The 21,998-nt window shown below is 35.9% G+C and overlaps 1 long non-coding RNA gene across 1 annotated transcript in view; it reads right to left on the minus strand.

Annotated features, from left to right (window-relative positions):
- LOC148651489 (uncharacterized) overlaps positions 1-19,423 on the minus strand; it is a 49,117-nt gene extending 29,694 nt beyond the window's left edge. The window contains exons 1-2 of the long non-coding RNA XR_015925758.1: positions 18,921-19,423; positions 18,574-18,714 (exon numbers count right to left, since the gene is read on the minus strand). This is a non-coding gene — a long non-coding RNA (uncharacterized LOC148651489). The remainder of the gene's footprint in view (positions 1-18,573; positions 18,715-18,920) is intronic.
- Positions 19,424-21,998: the final 2,575 nt, after the last annotated feature.

Here is a 21,998-nt window from a genome sequence, read left to right on the forward strand (position 1 = left end):
GTTGAGAGCACGGGTCAATCTCCAAGGAGCGGGGTCATTTCAGGTTAGCGAGCCACATTCTTCAAATTCGCACAAGGAAATCACTGAATTGTTTGCACCTGGAGTCTCCACCTTCCTGTAAAAGCAGTTCCTGCGGGAGTCACAGATTGTCTTTTTAGGAGTTCTCACAGTTTAGGAGAATAGTGAGCATTTAAAAGAAAGTATGAAGGTTAGTGTTTTTTTTTTCCCCTGGTACAACTGATCACAAAACGATCATAGCGGTGTAATACAGGTAGCAGCCTCGGTTGTTTTCCGGGTTGGGACGCTGGTAAATAAGAATGCGGTTAATGAGCATACCTGGCCAACCGGAATCAACCGAGTGAGGTTCTTGCTATTGCATTCCAGGGAAATATTCGGTTACAGTTCATATTGGGGAAAAACCCTTGCCACGCTATTGGAAAGGAGGTCTTTCACACACACTTGTTATGTATAATAAATACGCTAGTTATTCAAGTTACAATTCTAGTCCAAAACGAGCTGATTGAACCAAATTGCATGAATACAATCTTTAAAAAAACACTACGAATAATTCATTGAAATATTAAACCATGTGCCTGTTGCTTTGTTCAAAGACTTTTGGTATCTAATAGTGTTTTCATATTGGTTTACTGTATACAATCATGATCTGTATACAATCAATTTTTTTGTGGCAATTTTGTTTAAGTTAAACATAAAATAACCTATTAACTTAAGTATTGTACATGAAATACCTTAATTCGGATAGAATTCACAGGTTATCAAGACAATCATTTGAAGTTAACTTCCAAAAATATTTAAGAATTTTCCTTTATTCTAATGCTTCTGCCTCCTTTTAATTTTCAATGCTGTTGTTTACATTCAAATCTGAATTCAGTGTAGACCCAATAAAGATCTGCAAAAGTAAACTTGTTTTACTTGGCCTGCAGATGATTGTTTGAGCCATCATTTATCAGATTCTTCTGCAGGTTAAGCACAGTTTGACCTCATAGGGTACCACACTAGTGCATCCTGCTGCTGGAGAGACAGGTGTAATAAACTGAGCATTACTCAGTTCTGTACTGTATGTACTAAAGTAGCTCACTTGAATGAGAACAATCTGTAATGGTGCCAATTCTAATAAGATTATTGCTCTGTCCTAGAAGGGGCTGAAAGATGGCTCCACAGGGCCTTACTACGCATCCAAACTGTTCCAAAATTAAAAGTTGGAGTGCTACAGTACATCTATAATCCTTACAGAGGCTGCAATTTGTTTTTCTTTCTAAGAATAAGAAAATTATTTCAGTTGGCACAACAACATCCAAGAATTGAATGCTTTGTGAATCTCTGGAATATTTCGTGGGATAGGATTGACCTAACCAGTTAATACATTCCATTTAAAACATTATAAATGGCTGGTATTAGGATAAACAGCTACCTATACTTAACATTCAATAACATATTCTTAAATTGAACATCAGCTGTAAGAATTACTTTGCGAGTTTTGTCCAACTTTTTTTTTTATCAGGAAATAACTCTTCTTTCTTCTTGTTCAATTTCCTTTTGTGGAAAATACAGAAAAGACAAATGGTCACAAAAAGGTCTAAGAGAGCTACTGTTTGCAGCTTTTGTGTACCACTTTCAAGTGCTAGAGAGTTTCTTAATACATTTTAAAATGTATTTTTTAATTGAGTAAAAAAAAGTTGCTACAGTACATTTTGAGAAGCTCAAACTTTAAAGAAAAAAATATGAAAGCCTTTGGTAAAAGTATACAAAACATCCAGCAATTGTTGTTTTATAATTTGTTTTGCACATCAAGCAAGAAATCCTATTAGATGTCTTTGTGCTTGTATTATAACTGACAATGCTCATGCTAATTGCATTTTGTTCTGATTATGAGCAGAATCTTAATATCTCTTCTGTTTTTTATGTTAAAAGTGATGTACATAGAATTTAACATTAGTTCAAATGTGATTTCTTAAGAACTAAAGTAATAATAAGTTACAACAGAACTGTGGTCACTTGTTTTGATATGTTTAGCCGTGAGGGTTCTGCCCCCTGGACTGCTGGAGATGTTGTTGAATTTAGATACTTTTCAGAACTGAAATATGTATTTCTGCAAATGTTACAGGAACAGATGAAGTCTGTTCTTCCAAGGTGATGGATATTGATGAGCCTGTTATTTACAATTGCACTGAATGTAATTACACACTAAAATATTTTGTGGACTCTGTTTTAAATTTCCTTTTTAAGTTAGTTTTAGTTATATACTCCTTTATATTTGATTTTAAACTCAATCAAGTTAAAAAAAAAGAATTGTACGTTCTGCATGATAAAATTTGTGCATGTCCTTGGTTAGTTCAAATGTTACAGCCTTAAAGTATTACAGAATACCATTACATTCAGATATACAGTACTTTTGGATGTAATGACTCCTGCATGCCTGGAAATACACTTTCCATCATCTTCAGATACTTTAGATGGCTGGAGGAATACAGTGTCATTCCTCTTCATAGCACAATTTCTACTACGAAGGAGTTGGTCTCTTGAGACTTGTCTTGATTTGCTTTTCTAACTCATTTCAGGAATGTTCTGTAAGAATGAATTTAGGAGTCCAGGCAGACCAAATGTTTGCAATTCTGATCTCTTTGAAACACCAGGATATATTCCTGGCATTATGAAATTTTATTGTATCTGTCCCTCACCTTAAAATTCCAATAATTTAAGCAGTATACTGCTGTCAAAAATAGTATAGTACTTTACAATACATATAAAGCAGCTGTCAATAGCATATTCTTTTACTCATAGTACCCTTTATAAATATTAAATATCAAATGGCACAAGTTAATAGCACAAGAAACACACTATTACATAGACACTTTCATATGCAACTCTCTCAATGATTTGTGGATCAAATGATTCTCAGGGTACAGTAGCTACAACATGAAGACTCTCATTAGAAACAAAAAGTAAAGCAAACTCATCATCGCCAAGGATACATAACTACTGTTCTATAAATCATTGACCACAGACACATCTGTGAATTCACACACATTATCTTTTGCTCGGTCAGCTTAAGCCGTTTTGGATGCAGCTCCTGACACTCCTAAGGGATGGTTGGTAGTTAATAGCTTGAAGGCCAGATTATTAGATTTGTATTCACCAGATGCATCAATAGTCTCGGTGTGTTGACGCACTGTCAGATTATTTGGCTAGCTTGGTCTGGCATCGTCTCTGACATCTCCCCTTAGTCATCCTCCCAAATGCAATGCATCTGTCACATGGTAACCAATTACTATTCCATGATGAAATACTGTCGGCTCCAATCCATTGGCAGGAACTTGAAATTCTTTTTATACCTTTCTACCGTTAAAATTTTCCACATAGCAAATCACCTGTGGTAGAATCCATTACTGAAAGACAGATATTCATAGATAGTTCTGATGAAACTACTGCATGTAGCCTTTGCCCTTAAAACGGTCTGTAAAATTAATACCTTTTCAGTAAAAAGCATTATTTACTTTCAGTTTTATACAAAGAATGTTTTTATTTTACCATACAATTACTATACCATACAATTTCATAAAAATCGTCAGCTTTCATTTGACTAGCTAGCTAAAATGTGGAAGAAAAAACATTCAATATTGCTTAATTCTGAAAAAACATTCATGTGATGATGAAATCACTATGTGCATCAAGTCTGAATGAAGTTGTGAAGTTATTGTGTTGTTATTCTAAAGAAGCTCAACACAGCTATAACTGTTAAGCATGTCCATCTGAATGAGTAATGAACAAGTAGCAACATAATGATCTCCCTAGAGCAGCTTTTCTGGAAAGAGGGAGCCTTGTGGAAGTAAAGCACATTGCCATTCTCTAAACACCAAGTGTAAGAGCTGAACCTTTGGCTTATTTTCAAAATCAATGAATGTGCAGACACTTGGGCCAAACTGCTTAAGTTCTTCAAAACATTGACTGCAGATCAAATATAGCTCAGTTTAAAAATTGAACTAAAAAATAGTATAGGATTTTTGTCACTTCCCATTAGAAAGTTTTAGAAGAACAATAAATGACTGATTCACAATGTCTTACATTCAAGAACACAATAAAGAAGTCGCCCTCCCAAGATTAGGAATGCTACATAAAATAAAGAAAATCTTTACTGCCAAGCAATACATCAAGAAATATATTCTCTTAGTAACTATTATAATGAAGACCCTTTTGTTATGTCACATTTTTAGAACAGTCAACTCCAAATGTGGTATTTATAAACTGTAATTACGTACAGTAACTCTACTCATTGCTGTAGTGCACCACAAAAAGAACATTGTAGCTATAGAAATAGTTGAATGAAGAGCGATAAGAATGAGAGAATTTTGCCACTTATAGACAAGTAAAAGACCCAAATCTCTTCAGTCTACAACAAAAAACAGAGCAGAGTCATGATCAAAGTAAATATAATACTCAGGGGTATACAAAGAGTGATCCCAAGGACTATTTCTTACTCAGTGGTGAAGCAAGGACATGAGGTCACAACTAAACACTCAAAGGGAATTCATTTAAGATGAAGAAAAAGAGACTCTCTATATACAACATTTTGTGGGTATCTGCAACTTGCTTACCAGCCAGGTACAGTAGTTGAGGTCCAGGCTCTAGTCTGAAACTGTAGATTCGCTTCGCTACTCAACTATAAACACACAAGTAGGGTCAGCAGTTTCCTTTCATTTTCAAATCTTATATTCTTAAGTAAATGTTGGCATATTGGTATGCCTTTACACAACAACGTTATAATTAAAATGCAAAATACACATGATAAACAGTAGTACCTGAACTTACAGGAAACGACTTACAGGTACAATGTATCACTAATTAAAGGGCTAAAAATCTATAAAGTGATGCAACTGAGCTTTGTCAAATCCATACTAAGTTCATCCTAATATACAGTGCATACAATACATAGAATATACATACTGTAGGAAACTGGAGCTCTATCAGGGATCAGTGCTAACACTGCTAAGATTTCCAGAGCTATAATTTTCCTACATAGGATATATGAGGTACATGGTTTTACTATTATAGTATGTACAGTAAACTACTTTTAGATTTGCTACTGTTTTTAAGAATGTCTACTGTATATCTTGAACAAGATGTTTATTAAGGACATCTTATTTTAGGTAGGGTGCACAGTGACATGCTCTAGGGGGTCGGGTTCAATTGTGAACTGGGGCACCTTCTGTGTGGACCTTGCATGACGTATTCTACATCCCAGAGACATACTGGCTTTGTTAATTGATGTCTCAGCTTTGTGCTTGTGTGCCTTGTGATAGGCTGGTGTCTCCACCCACCAACCTCGCACTCCATGCTGCCAGGCTGTCACAAACACAATGGATATAAGCAGCTTTCAACCAAATGTTTCTATAAATTGAAAAGCATCTGTATTTTGAAAGCAAACATACAACACAGTATAAGCCAGAGAGCTAAAGTCTCCTGTGTGGCAGTATAAATACAATAAAGCACTTTTTGCCTTAACACTGCAACACAAGCATTGATTTTTGTAAGACTGTACACATGCCTTGTCCGGTGGGAGTAAATATTTAGGATTTTTTTTTGTTCCATTCTTATGTTCTAATGGCCTCTGACTCATATTGTATTGTGGGGAACTGCAAAGAAATACAGATAAGCAATGAATCAGTGTTTGTTTTTTTCATAGCGCCAAGAAGCATGCAGTTAGTATTTTTAAGAAGCATTAGCTGAAGTTTTTACTAATTAAAAGCCCTTTTGATTAAAGCCATTCAGCAGTGTAGACATTGTACACATAAACAATTTCAATTGAATATGAATATTTTAATGTACATGAATATAGAATAATAAAATAAGTGAAAGAAAAAAAGAGACAGAAAAAACTGAGTGGAAAATGAAAGTCTGACTGTATAAAATTCAGACTTGTATTTGGTGAAAGTCTCTACCAACTTTGCACACCAGCTTGGTGCAATTCTTGTCCATTCTTCTTGGCATATTTCATCAAGATCTTTCAATTTTTTAAGGGATTTCTTTTGGACATTAGTTTTTATGATCATTCCACAGATCCTATTGTATGACTTTAGGTAAAAGGTTAGTTTTAGGTCAGAAGCAGGTTCTATCCTAAGATTTTCCAGTACCTTGCTCCATCTACAGTATATTCCCAACAGTATTGACAGGAATCCCAGTCAAAGAACTACACTATTAAACTGCCAGCATCATTTGTGACAGTGCTGAAAAAGTGATGCTCTATGTTTAGTTTGTATCGGATGTAACACTTGGCATTTAGACCAAAAAGGTCAAAAAAGGTCTTCTCAACACATAACCTTTTATCACGTTTGCAGTATCATGTACATGTGAAACTTGCTTTATGGGCGATGGGTTTACATTTTCTATACCTCTGCTATACATTCCATCTTTGTGGGATGGCTGGAATGTTGTTGACCCAAGGATATTTTCTTGCATCTCAGCCACTGAACTTGGTAACTCTTCAACAGTCACCATTCGCCCAACAGTGGTACCCTAACCATTTTCCTCATTGCCTGGCTACTCAGTTAGGAGGGACAGCTTGATCTTGTCAATGTCTGGGAGCCTTACACATCTTACTGATCATACATTAGGGATATTGGTCCTTGAAATGTTTTTTCTACCCTTCTCTTGATCTGTGCCTTTATCAGCTTTATTCCTTAGTTAGTGTGAAGGCTCCTTGCTCTTTGTGGTTACATCTGTGTTTGCAATGTACTATCTGAATAACTAACTTTACAGAAACAGGTGTTTGTAATCTAAAATCATCTGAACCACTATTAATTCACAAAGGCAGAGGTAATTCTACTAATTGCATGGATTAGTAAAGTAATTTGGTATACCTTAATTCATTTAAGTTTACAGCAGCAAAGGGTTTGAATACGTACACGGTCATGACATTTCCACATTTTGTTCATATTAATTATCTAATTATCTTTACACCTTTCTGTTTTTTTTTTGTTTTGAATGTGTTGAGTGGGTAGTGTATGTACCATTAATTTCTCCTTTAAAGTTTGATGTTGGCAAGATTTAAAACAATATAATGTGAAAACCTCAAGAGTCTGAATGCTTTTAAAAGGCAATTTAAGTACACATAACCCAATTTATATTCATATAATATTGTATACATAGACTAAAGCAAGAAAGACTTGACAAATCTGGTATGATATTGACGCATGTACTGTAAAGTTTCTGCATTTTAAAACATCTGGGATTTATGATGTAATCTTCCGTCAAAAATGACCCTGGAATAAATAAAATGACTACTTGCGTAAGAACCTGTGTAAGAAACAAAGAAAACATACAGATGCAGCCATTCAAAATGGGTGAGGTATTTCGCGGCATACCCCGGTGGGCGTGTCACAGTATCACGCAGTATCACGCGGTATCACGTGTGTCACGTGTGTCACGTGACTAACTATCCGGCGTCGCCTTGTAAAACCGCCAGGGGGAGCTTAACCTCTCATGTACAGCATTTGAGCCTTTAATTTGGAACTGTGTATTACAGCATGTTAATCATCAGTCATTAAAATGTTGGTATATATTATGAAAGCAAGATTGCTCAGTTGGACAGAAGTACACAACCTACCTTTATCAGAAATATTTATGCATCAAAGCCTTTACTGAAGATATTACTAATAGTATTAATAATGGATGACTTTGGACAAGCTGTATACTCAAAGTATAATTTCTTTAGCACATTTGTACAAGCACTTGGAATCTGTCCAAGCCATACTTTGTCAGGCATTTTGTTTTACTTCAACGGGGCATAAAAACTTCCTTGCTTTTAACAGGGCGTTTCATAATTTCTAGCTACGAAAATGATTTAAAATGCGACACCTATCATTCAACTAGAGCTTAAAATATCACAAGGAAAAATACACACCGGTATTCCATTTCTCCCTAAACATTGTAAGCTTCGAAGTCTTTAACTAACGTGAAACCGGAGTCAACAAGCATACTTTTAGAATTTGATTAAAAGGGAATATAATATGGAATCGCATATCTCAATAATTTAATAACGGTATGATTATATCCGTGTACTGCGGCAGAGCTATGTAGGGCTGTTTCGCCTGCCTGATCATGTGAGCTCCCTTGTAGCCTACTGGTCTAGGTGCGTGACCACCAGCTGGTAGGTTGGGTGTTCGAATCCAGCTGGTACTGGACTTTTCATTTTCATTTTTATTTATTTATTTTTTAATCGCGTAACATAAACATATTACCGTATGCAAACTGTACTGTATACAGTATGTATATGTATATTTAATGTCTTAACTGTGCCCGTTTAATTGAATTTAAAAAACATATTTAACACGAACATTAAGCTGCTTACATCTTCCGCCTGAGAACAGTCACCCGTTGCTACCCAACGCAGAATGGTGATTGGCTGACACCATCTGACACCCCTCTGATTGGAGAAAAAAGACGTGCTGGTGTGCTATACCAGGAAGAGGATTTCTTTCCATTCAAAACGTGTATTTTAAAAGTTTAAGAAGTAAAAACCTTACAGCGTACACAGATTTCTAAACTGATCAGGATCGTTATCTTTGTCTTATGCATAATAATGTTCACCGCTCTGTCCAGCAAATTAATAATAAACTTTATTTTATATAGCGTTTTAAACGAATAAGAAATTAGATTGCTCATAAACCTAATCACTTGCTTTTTCTTTTTATTTAGGCTCAGATTTCAACTATAGATCGTATTATTAATAACCATAATAACAACCAACCAACAAAAACAACCATATAAACATAATGGTGGTGCTGGACCTTCCAGTTTTATTTATTTATTTTTTAATCGCGTAACATAAACATATTACCGTATGCAAACTGTACTGTATACAATCTTAACTGTGCCCGTTTAAGTATTGAATATTCATATCTAATTTTACCACTGAAGGGAAATCTTAACATAAACATACAGTATATGGCTGGTCTCGGTACTTTAAAGAAAAAAATACGCACCAGTATTCCATTTCTCCCTAAACATTGTAAGCTTCGAATGAAACCACTAAATAAAGACATAAATATAGAAATCTTAAGATTTGTTTTATTTAATGTTGGTAGCAGGATGAACTGTCAGAGTGTATATTTTGTCGCAAAGTTGCTACAAGATGTTAACAGTGAAAAAGGTATTTAGAAATGAGTTATTTCAAGATGAAAAAGAAAACATACACGAAACATGGTTTCATTACGACCAGAATCGTTCTTGAGATATTTTTAACTTGATTTACAGTATTTGAGAGGTATGTCTTAACACCGATACTACAGTGCTTAAGTACTGCTCACGTATATGTTTCTAGGTTTATATTATGCATTTCATACGGTCAAATTACTTTTGAGCAACTAATAAGAAGCGCGAAACGGTATGCGTTTTACTTTCGTTTTGTGCTGGGACCCGTGGATTGATTAGAGATATCAAGTACATACAAGTCATTTTTTAAATGTTGTAGTTCGTCTTGAAAAAATGTTACGAGTACATCATCTATCAACAATTACACAGGTTCTGTTTCCATATTGCGGATTTTGGTTAGGTACAGTATTATCAAATCCACTGGCGCTGTGTGTTACTTTACTGAGTCCCAATCTGTGATTGAAACCTGTAAAACCGGTTTAATTCGTCACAGCCAGCACTCTTCAGGTGTGAGGGTCTTCTGAATGAAATGCTAAAATGTTTGTGTATATTCTAATGGTAGTGGGGGCAGGGTGTGTGGGAACAGGTTTGTTCTTCACACCTGAAACATTTTCTCTGAAAGGATTTTCTTCGAAGTTTAACCGATCTTGTTACAGCATGTTACAGTTTACTATTATTAACCATATTCATTTTAAGTGCTTAATGTAAAATCTTGTAAAAATATATTTTCATTGTTCAAATATACATTAATATACATTAAGTCTGACTATCATATAATAAGTTAAATACAAAACTAAAGAAAAAATAGGGTTAAATATAATTCAAAATATTTTGCTAACAATGTTAACTGTTTATGAATAATAAAATGTATTAACTAAGGAGTAGGATGGCACAGTTGTTAGTATGTTTTTTGTTTTGTTTCTTTTTCATAAATACAACAGTAGTACCTGATGTCTCAGTGGCTTTCAAAATTAAATTATGCATGCAAACCTGTGAACTAGAAAGATAACTAAGATTTTAATACTAATTAAATGACCGCGGGCACTTCCCACCCCCCCCCCTACATTCTCAAAGTAGAACAGACTAACCTTCTAATGAAAGACAGTCCACCCCCCACGGACAGTAAAAGTGCCCACAGGCACTTAAACTTAATATGGTCAGTAACGGTAAACAGTAACATGGTAAGAAGGAGCACGTACAAACGTTTTCGAAATAACCACATGTAAGACTCTGATCCTAAAAATGTTTAGGGAGAAAGTGGAATACTGGTGTGCTTCCAGAAGAATCAGTATGGCTCAGAGATTAAATAAAACTTCACAGACATTAACGAAGAGCATAACGCGTGTACTGTATACACTGCAAGTACAACCCAACTCTCTGCAGGAGTGCTGGCTGTGACGAATTGAACCGGTTTCACGGGTATTTTCAAAGTAGGAGGCGAGATTTCCAGCGAAAGACACCCCCCCCCCCTCAAAAACCCAGTAAATACAGTACTTACTAGTTAAAGGCTAGGCTCTCGACTACGGCGAAAGGAACCCTTCTTTCATTAGAAGACAATGAACATATTTTAGCCCTGAATGAATTAATAGCAAACATGGTTTACATAAAAGACATTTTTCCAAGAAAGTTTAGCCTTTGTCACTAATGAAACCACTAAATAAAGACATAAATAGAAAAATCTTAAGATTTTTAAAATACATGACTTTGCTAAAATTTATTTGAAAATAAAAACAATTACAACCGCCAGGGGAGAGAGAGAACAGGGGAGGGATGTTGGTTTTGCATAAGGGGCGGGGCTATGGAAAGTAGGTATGTTTGGGAATGTGTAGTTACATGTTCTGGCTGTTTGTGAATTATCGTTGTTGAGTATGGAGTGTTGAGGTATTGATTTTGTGTAATGCTTTATGTTGAAAATTGAGGTGGATTTTGTTTATGATAAACAGGATAAACTGGGATGGGAGGAAGGTTTGGTTTTGCATAAGGGGCGGGATTATGATAATTGGATGACTTTGCGAGTGTAAAATGGTTTGATTATTTGATTTTGTATTGTGGTTGTTATCTATGTTTTTGGTTGGTATTATGTTTATATGGTTGTTTTTGTTGGTTGGTTGTTATTATGGTTATTAATAATACGATCTATAGTTGAAATCTGAGCCTAAATAAAAAGAAAAAGCAAGTGATTAGGTTTATGAGCAATCTAATTACTTATTCGTTTAAAAAGCTATATAAAATAAAGTTTATTATTAATTTGCTGGACAGAGCGGTGAACATTATTATGCATGAGACAAAGATAACGATCCTGATCAGTTTAGAAATCTGTGTACGCTGTAAGGTTTTTACTTCTTAAACTTTTAAAATACACGTTTTGAATGGAAAGAATCCTCTTCCTGGTATAGCACACCAGCACGTCTTTTTTCTCCAATCAGAGGGGTGTCAGATGGTGTCAGCCAATCACCATTCTGCGTTGGGTAGCAACGGGTGACTGTTCTCAGGCGGAAGATGTAAGCAGCTTAATGTTCGTGTTAAATATGTTTTTTAAATTCAATTAAACGGGCACAGTTAAGACATTAAATATACATATACATACTGTATACAGTACAGTTTGCATACGGTAATATGTTTATGTTACGCGATTAAAAAATAAATAAAAATGAGAAGTCCAGTACCAGCTGGATTCGAACACCCAACCTACCAGCTGGTGGTCACGCACCTAGACCACTAGGCTACAAGGGAGCTCACATGATCAGGCAGGCGAAACAGCCCTACATAGCTCTGCCGCAGTACACGGATATAATCATACCGTTATTAAATTATTGAGATACGCGATTCCATATTATATTCCCTTTTAATCAAATTCTAAAAGTATGCTTGTTGACTCCGGTATCACGTTAGTTAAAGACTTCGAAGCTTACAATGTTTAGGGAGAAATGGAATACTGGTGCGTATTTTTTTCTTTAAAGTACCAAGACCAGCCATATACTGTATGTTTACGTTCCAAAATTAATATCGTTTATGGCCTTCACACGCGTTACAGTATGCTCCTATTCTTTTTATGCTCAGCTACTAAGATTTCCCTTCAGTGGTAAAATTCAATATCTACAACGGGCACAGTAAAGACGTTTACAGTACAGTAAGTCTTTCTACGACAGACCAACGGACCACGAGTGCCCCTGTCGGTCAACCAATCACGCACCGCGGTATCGCGTGTCATCTTACCTGCGGTATCTGTACTGCGGTGTCTTTACCGCGCACTTTGAATGGCTGCATCTGTATTGCAGAAAACACTATAGTATCTCCATCACTGTTTGTTCACTCCCTTTAGAGCTAAGAAAAGTCAATAAATCATGCACAATGTTCCAAGCCTGTCACCATGACATAGTTTAAAGTGCAACAGGGAAAGTATGATTGTTGATGTAATTATTTTTAATTGTGGGGGTAAAAATCAGCTTAAATTCAAGGTAGTACAGATGCCAGTAAGAAATAATCATGCATGAGGCACATTTAGAAATGGGACAGTCACTGTATTTTACAGTGTTCAAGGGCAATGCAAGTGATTGAAAACACAACAGTTTAACAGAGAGAAGGATGATGGGGAGAGAGGTGGTTCAGACATATTCAGAGAGCGAAAATGATCTAGCACAAAGGTTAAGATGTCTTCAGCTCTCATTCTAGAAAATCTCAGTCCATACAATTTTTAAACAACTGTAATAATTCCATTGTCCTCAATTAAATTTGCTATTTGTTTAATTCATTTTAACAGATAAGATGATGTGTGTCCAAAATCTAAATACTCTACAGTCAGGAAGTACTAGAGTTCTCTTAAATAAATGCATGGCTCGCTTAAACTATTGGTTAACTTATAAATATTTCCCATCTTTAGAGACATCTAAAGACCATGCTAATGGCAATGTATGGTTCCTTATTTGGAGAAGAATGTTTCAGCTGACAGAGAAAGAACAGTTACAAAAGAAAATTATTACTAGGACAAAAAAAGATTATTTTTATTCTAGGGAAAATTTAATGTGGGCCCATTAAAAAAAAAGCAAAAATTGTACACATTTTCAAAAAACAAAGAGTCAAAAAACAAAAAACAAAGAGTCAAAAAACAATTTATTAAAGGCTGCAATATTGTACTTTCCAATAATTTCACTTTATTTTATTTTGCAATGTCGTCTGTAACACTCCATATGGCATTAATGTATAATTGCTTTCCAATTTGTATGTTTTCTGGTGGCTTGAAATTTGTTTAATTGGATTTGTTGTAATTCCTACAAAACTCTAGTTGTTCCCTTTAAATTTTGACATAATTATTTAGGGCAAATATCTTGTGTTATTTTGTCAGCTTGTTTACTCATACATTGCTTGAGCAGAGCCACAATTTTGTGAAATTTGTCAACATTGTTGAAAATATCACTTTTAGAATGTGTCTTAAGCCATTCACAGTACTTTCTAAAGGTTCTTCGACCTCTTAGAACAGGATTTCTGAGTACAGTATATACATTTATAACTAGATTCAATTGGACATCTACAAAAATACTTCCCCCTTGCTACATAGCTCCATATTAACAGTTCATAGATTAAAGAAACTCCTTATTTCAAAAGTAAAAAATACTCAGAAAAGTTACAATAAAGAACACACTCAACCTTAACGTTTCAATTCACTGATCATACATATTAAAACTCAAAATACAGTACATTGCGGTCTAAAAGCACCAACATCAGTGTGCATCAAGCATTGACTACATGGTTGAGATCATGAAAGAGCTAGATTAAAAATCCACAGAAATAATTCTTATCATTGTCTTCAGTTCAAGTTCAATATGTTTTTTTAGGCTGACTTGAAAAAAAAATCAATTTCAAAATCAGATTCCTTCCAAGGTGCAAAGAAAGGCTTGAAAGGTCCTTCTGAACTTCAAAGGCATCTTTGTAAAAGAAACTAAAATTATTTAAAAAGTACCTTTTGGCTATATTAAATATTCCCATTTTTGCTTTAAACTAACCTCGATTGTTGTTGTAGTAATATTTCATTTTCACAGCAGAACGTAACTTGAAATCATGCAATATTGCTGCAAAGTAGAACAACTGATCCACAACTACCTGCTTTCTCAATTCTGGTAGTGGTAGTCTTTTTAAAATGTCAAAAGCAAATTTAAATTGCACACTACTTCAGAGAGTTAGTACTTTAAATAGTTTACTGAAACATTTCTTCAAAATATTTGAGCCCCTTTTTAGATACAGAACTGCCAGACTGCCAACCTGTCTGACTTTATAACCAAGTTTAATTAATCAATTAATTTCACATGTTTCAGTGCACCCTCATGATTGAATAGGTAGTACTAAGGGTCCTCTTACTTTTTACAAACAAAAATATTGGATGTTGGCTGATTTTTAAACATACAGTAAACAATGACATAGTAGATGTTTGGGTTATTTTGTCATTTGTCAAATGAGGATAGTTTAAATAGTAGTAGTAGTGTCCACCAAGTCCTAAGAGTATCATATACTATTATGGATTGGTGGGGACTTGGTGAAGGTCATATATGTCTAAATACTCTGTTTAACAATAAGATCTTAAGGAGGTGCATTTACTTTTTCACCACACTTTGTGTCACTTACAGTGAAATTAATAGATAGATAGATAAGACTTTATTAATCCCGAAGGGAAATTGATGTGTTACAGCAGTCCAGCCCAAGACAAGCAAAAACAGACATCAGAATAGTTATAAAACAAAAGACATAGGTATGTGCAAAATGTGATGATCATAGTCACTGTAAAAACAATCAAATATGTGCAAAATGTGCATAGGTTTTATACAGACTGATTGTCAAAAAAAGTACAATGGAGCAAACATGCTGTCCAGAGACGAGCAAATGAAGGGCTAACAGTCCTAGCCTAGGGCATTGACAGTCAATTTCAATATGTGACAGCTCTATTTAATTTAGTTTCAAACTGCATGTGAGTAAGCTGGCTATAGCAGAATTTGTGTTAATGATCCTAGCCCTTGATCACACTGGCTATTCCATCTCTTGTCCTATTCTTTCTTCGATTTTAGGAAGCCCTGCAGTGGTTAGTCTGTGGCAAATAACAGTCCAGAATACATTTATGTACTGTATTTGGGACCAGATTCAATGTTGTCAAATACAGCTCCACATTTGAAGAATCTCCATACTTTCAATATTGCAGTGATAAAATACTGAAAAATAATCCAAAATACAACATTGATTTCAGACAACAAAGTTCTTCTTAAAGTAGCAGTAGTATCTGAAGAGATCATGTTTTAACGATTTGTAAAAAAAGAACAACAAAGTCTGGCCTTTACTTTAGATTCTCATTTACATACCTCATCAGCAAACTATTGTATGTATTGCAGTAAGATAATAATGGATTTGCCCAATTTCTGTAGCAAGATCTTTACATAAATTACCATTAGCAGAAATCATACTTTTCTATTCCATTAGCAATGCTTTCTTGAACTCAAAAATTTGAAATTAGTTTTCATTGTAAAGCAGATGCTTTGCATACACCTTTCATGGTATAAGAACAGAGTTTTGATATTCACCCTTAAAAATGGATGCACATAAGTATTTTTCTATTGAAAAAGATCAGTGTCACACTCATTTATTCTTTTTTGTATAGTTTATAGGATCGTACACAAAACATTTCTGATAATTCATGTAAAGGTCTTTTCAACCATGACTACTCTGCAAAAGTATGAATGCATTTTATCATTTATCTTAGAAATTCATGTAATGAAAACCTTCATTTTGGTGTTGTATCAGTCTTTCAATAGAACAGCATTCATCAAAGTGACTTTCCGTTTATGTACTGGATGCCGACAATTGTTGATAAGTGATTCTGTTATCATATACCTTGACACAACACCTTGAATGTAATACCATGCAATGTGACAGACCGATCCTTACATCGGTCTCTAAACGATGGTTTGGAAGATATGCAAATCTTATCATTCCTGTGAGTGCCAATTTTTCATCATGAGAAATTAATCAAGCAGAAGATGTTACTTAGGATTCATATGATGTCTTTCGGTCAGGTGATTCACAGTTAAAACACAACAATTCATTTTCATGTTGTTTAAGTGCATCTGAAAAAAACAGTTGCTGTTTCCTGCCCTCATCTACTGTACATCAAGTGATTGATAAATATAATAATATAATAATCTCCAGCTTTGCTATGTCAACATTAAATATTCCTTGGCGGCACTGCAAAAATTCCTCTCAAACTGAAGAATAAAACTTGTTAAATCTACTTTGGGTCGCTCTTTCATTAAGAGATATCCTTGCTTGGGATAAGGAAATGTCTTGGTTCTCAGCCAGAAAAAAAATTGAGTAATGGAGTATTAAAGCAAAAGGAAAGTTGTTATTCTTGGGTCTCAACTCATAAATGGGGTTTATGAAGATTGAAAGTTCAGCCCTATAATTGGTAAATCATTAGTTTAAGTGGGGTTTAAGTCAATAATGGAATGTAACATGGAATCCAGAAATGTGCAGGTAGAGTTCTGAAGCCTTGACTAACCAGATACTAGCTCAGGTCTCCTCAACCAAGATTTATTACTGCTGTTACTGCTAGACTGACTGGCAGAGAAAATAGGCAACATAAACAAATATTAAACAGCTCTTTACATCTGTAGTGAACATATTTTTGGACATCAGCAATTGGACAACTTGAGGGGTCTGTCTGGTCACTTTCAGAGCAGACTTGACTGTCCTTATGAAGGTTTATGTCTTTAAACCTGCAAAGTTGTTAAGTAGGTTTTGCACAATTTTACCATGCTGGTACCATACACCTGTTTTGTGTTTCTGGGGTCACCCATGATTTCTAATCAGCTTTTTCCATAGATTAGAAGCAAAAAAAAAATGTGAAAGGTGCCACTCCCATTCATATGAAAAAGGAGTAAAGTGCACTCACAAATGTTATTTGTTTTTCCCTCCTGAGAATTTAGTTCATCTCTTGACCCGTGGTTTAGACCTGATATCTCTTCGTGTGGCACTGAGCCCATTATTCATGGTTAACTTATTTCTGCAAAAATGTAATACATTAGGGGTATCTAAATCACAGGATTCTGAGCTAGGAAACTAGGGTGCAATCATAACTGGGTAAGAGTTTAGGCAGTCACATTTTACTAGTTTTAAAGATCAGGCACACTTAAAATTGAATGTTTGTGTTGCTCAGTGCGAAAGACAGACTTTGTGAGGGGGAGCCAGGTCTGAGAGTAAAACTCTTCATGGTGTGCTGGGAGATAAGAGTTGAAGAAGCGGGCCACAGTCTAGGTTGCTAAGCAACGGGTCTTGGAATACTCTGGGAAGAGACAGAGTTAATGGAGGAGTTAGGGTGGCCTAAGGGAGGGAACCTGTTGCTTCAGGCACTTTATTCTTGTTTCTCTCACGCGCCCCATCTCAAATCAGATTAACTCCATTGAATTTCTTTTACAATAATCTATATGTCACTATGTGCAATGGTGTACTATAAAAGTATTAAAGCTCTACCAATCCTAACGAGCTAAATAACTTTGCACACGCCTCTGCAAGGGTGTCTTTATAAAGCCACGTTTGCTTTGTCAGCTTTCTTTTGCTGAGAACACTCTTTACACGATGTGTAGTGAGAGGGTGGTCTTTCAGTGCTGTAATAAAGCTGATCAGCTTTGCTCTACTGTCCCTTTGTAGCCCACCCTAAACGACCATACCTTCAAAATTCATTTGCAAGGCATATGCTACAGTATACCCAATGTACCTCCAAATGAAAATTATTTTGAATGCTGCTCATATCACTTTTAATCTTGGAATACATGGATACAAAATTACACACTGTATGTTCTGAGAATGCTAGACAATTGCTTTCTCTTTTAGTATAGTCAATAAGATTTTAGAACTAAATATATCAACTGAGCCTTAGTGTATTTGCTTCGCCAGCAGCTACTGTATATCACCCTGCAGCTCATAACTGGCTACCCACTGAAGCTAAGTAGGGTTGAGGCTGGTCAGTACCTGGATGTGAGTCCTCCTGGGAAGCTAGTGGTGTTAGTGGTACCAGCGGGGGGTTCCCAACCTGCGACCTGTGTGGGTCCTAATGCCCCAGTATAGTGGCAGGGAACAGGGATATAGCCAGGAATTGATTTTTGGGTGGGCCTGCGCAAAAGTGGGTGGCCTGGGCTCTAACTGACCGTCCTGCCAGCATAGGCGCACCCCTCCAATTTACAATCCAATCCTCACGCAGTATAATCAAACAGCAGAAATAGCGAAACTTTATACAGTTTAGTATACTGTATACATACTGTCTCTATCTCTCTCACACACATAGGTTAAACAACAATTACCTAGGCTGCCGAACGCTACTGTGCCACGGCGGACACACACACAAAAAACTGTTAAAGTGCCTTTAGTGCCTACCTGTTGTGAGGTTTTGGCCTTCTAGACCAGACGCTGAATACTGTATGGCGATAATCTCTCTAGACTCTAGAAATTCGGCAAATTCCCGTTCAAATGACAGCTAGTTTGCAAAGGTCTCTCGGATGCAGACTTTGTCTTTACCTGAAAAAAAAAGTTGCAAGAGCTCATTTTCACTTGTTGCTTGTAACAGTTCTAAGTATTTCGTATGCCTGCTTATAGATTGTTCAGTAGTTTTACGAGTTACTCTGAAGTTAATATTTTATTGCAAAATACAATTAACACAATGCAAAACGCAAGATTAAGAATCCGTCCGAAATATTGTATTTAAAATACCATGCAGGGCTTACCTTGCCTTTAAATATTCAGCGGACTTTAGCATTACATATCAGAAGAACGTGCACGCACGTGTGGGTTTAAGAGGTTGGAGTAAATGCATCACCCCACGGGTAATAGCGAGTGAGGCGCCATGAGAATAAAAACTGCGAAGCTATTAAAATATTAAGTTCTTAAGATTTTGTTTGATCCTTCATGATTATTTTAAATTTATATGAAACCCACGAAATTTATATTCTTTTTTCGATCCCAAAAGACACTTAATTTGGAAATTCGGGACGTACTTCCAAAAAGAATTAACACTGGATTGGCATAGTCGCTAACCAATTCAGTCGCTTAGTGCTAACCAATTCATCGTACCTTTAATTAAAATAATGGTCTTCTAATAAAAGCGTCAAATACATACTTTGGATGTATTCTAGCTCTGTAAACGTCGTTCACTTAAAAATACTGCAGGGCATTTAGATGCGATACGAACAGTTATCTGTAAAATGCACACTCGTATCTATCCGTCAATACTATCTTAATGTTATTCATGCATTCCAAAACTTCTAATTTGTTTACAGGAGAAAGTTTAGAACCTCTTCGTGCTTAGGTAAATCAATAAATGACGACGTATTTGCTTCTTTGAAACATTGACTCTATCTTATGTAGTAGAAGAAATGTCCTTTCATGGCTAATGGCTCCAAAACTTCAGAACTTTATCCTGTTTGAACTACCACAATACAGTTCTGGAGTCTAGCCTGTAATACCCTCTATAATATTTCACTGACATGACTTTCTCTGCTTTTAATATACATTCTCACTCAATAACAGCAACAACAGCTGTACATAGATCTGTTTTTCCTTTTAGTCTGTTCGTTTACTGTTTATCAATATCCTCAATATTTTTTTCTAAAACAAAGCATAAAGGATTGAGGAAAAAACATAAAAACAAATATAAACACAAAGGAACAAAAGTGGAGGGTCTCCAAGTGTCAACTATACCATTAAAAATATTAATGAGTAGTACATAAGAGCTGAAAGGCCCTTTGTCAAAACGGGTGGTATATGGAGATGGTATAGTGAAGAATGCTAATGCTAGAATATTCCTTTGTTAATATACTGCATGTGGGTAAGATCAGGATTAATTTTTATGTTGCATTCCTAGTTATAGCTGGCTTTAACTTCCATATGGTGATGCATTTTTTAAAGTTAATTTTAACTAGGAACTGAAATCTGATTGACCCTAACTTTCTTATCCTTAATTTTATACTAAGTGACGCATGACCCTCTTGCATTTTGTTCTGATCCGAATTAATTTATAGTTATGGGATTGCTTTTCTTGCTGGAGGAATGTTTTTGCTTTGATATGTTTGACTATTGTAATGGGGGCAATCGTGTTTTGTTTTTGTGTCATGGCAACATACTGTACTGTATGTGTTATGAATTTGACAAGGGCAGGGGACTATGTAGAGATGGGTTCCTAGTTGGGGTCGTGTCTCTTCATTTGCGACCCTTTTTGGGGATAGATTCCCTCTTTAGTTACTGTTGAGAATGTGATCCAAGAAGCAAGGTAAACTATTTAATTTCTGTCTTGATTACCCTTTATTCAAACTTTCCCATCGCAGAGTACTGTGGTGGTTGTACAGAGGAGGTTGTACAAATAAAAACAATGAGCAGAAGCAGAGATGTACTGTAAGCGGGTTGAGAGACAGGATCGAGGTGACTCTTCCGTTAAATTACTTTATTCACTTCAATGCATACAGAGGTGGTAAAAGGAGATGCAGAAGAGAGTAGAAGAAGAAAGGGAGGTAATGTAACAGAAAGAAGAAGCTTGCCCGGTGAGCGGACTTGTTCTGATCAGTCTTGGAGACCATTTTCTGGCCAAGTTGTTTACGAAAGCTTGCCACCCTGCAATACTACAGTACAGTAGGTCACTCTGATTTCCTTTATTATGGAATTCCCAGGCTAAAGACATGCTCTCCTAGCTGGTGATGCATTTTTACAATAGGGAGATAGATTCCCATTCACTTCTAGGCATCCGAGTTTTAAGATAGAAGATTTAGCACACTGGGTCATATTTAGTTACTGTAAGGTACAGTATTTCTCTTTTTGGCTTGGTCAGTCGTCATATAGGATTATATTGTACTGTACTGTAGGTTACAGGGTTAACATTCTGGGTGTCTGGGTCTGTAGAGCATTATACTCTGAAATGCCTTGTTTTCTGTGTAAGTTTTATGTTGTTAGGTTTGTATTTGAGAACAGCACCTATGAAATCCTTCCATTAGGTCTGTCAGTGGATCTCAACATACAGTATACTCAGATTTCACAGACATGGTCCTTGTTCTGCTTTGTCTGTGAGGTATCTGCATTTTGATTGAACCAGACCACTGGCTGGTGCTTGCGTTTTCAAAAGTTGAAGTAATGCACCACCTGATGCAGGTGATACACTGCTTCTCTAATTTGGGGCTATCAGGTCAGATTTTTCCAGTGCACAGTCAATTCCATTTAAAACAAAGCAGGCGATCATTGCCCTATTCAGTTATTTAGTTGATCTGCTCTGCATTTGAAGCTGTAACAATGAATCGGGATAACAGCATAATAACAGTCCAATAGAAATGTCACTTTTTACTGGTTTCACTGAGGGAAGCTAAAGGTACTCTATGCTGGTGGATTGGATCTGTGTGGATTGGTGTGCGACCCGTCTGTGATTCCAAGAGATTGGAATTAGATCGGAAGGAATTGCCTCAACAGCTTGAATGAAGTACAAAGCAAGGGAATACTTTTTCTTTCCCTTTCAAGGGGACTGTGAGTCATATTGGACTTCGGCCAGAGTTGTGTTTTTTTATATTATGTTTATACAAGTGAGTAATAAGGAGGGAACACTGGTGTTTTCACTTAAGAGTCATAATGGTTACAGATTCTGCAAGTGTAGGAAACAGAATGACAAAGAGCTCCCCTGTTTTTCTAGTTCTTATTAGGGGAACCACTTTTGTTCTTATTGCTGTTTGGACTAGGGGTGCTAATCATTAAGGAACAAGCATAAAGACTTCTATTATTTTCTCCACTTTTAATTACCAGTTGCTATGCATGCTAAAAACATGAAGCAA

This window comes from Lepisosteus platostomus, chromosome 12 (genome assembly GCF_059453375.1).
Source record: "Lepisosteus platostomus isolate fLepPlt1 chromosome 12, fLepPlt1.hap1, whole genome shotgun sequence".
Lineage (NCBI taxonomy): Eukaryota > Metazoa > Chordata > Actinopteri > Semionotiformes > Lepisosteidae > Lepisosteus > Lepisosteus platostomus.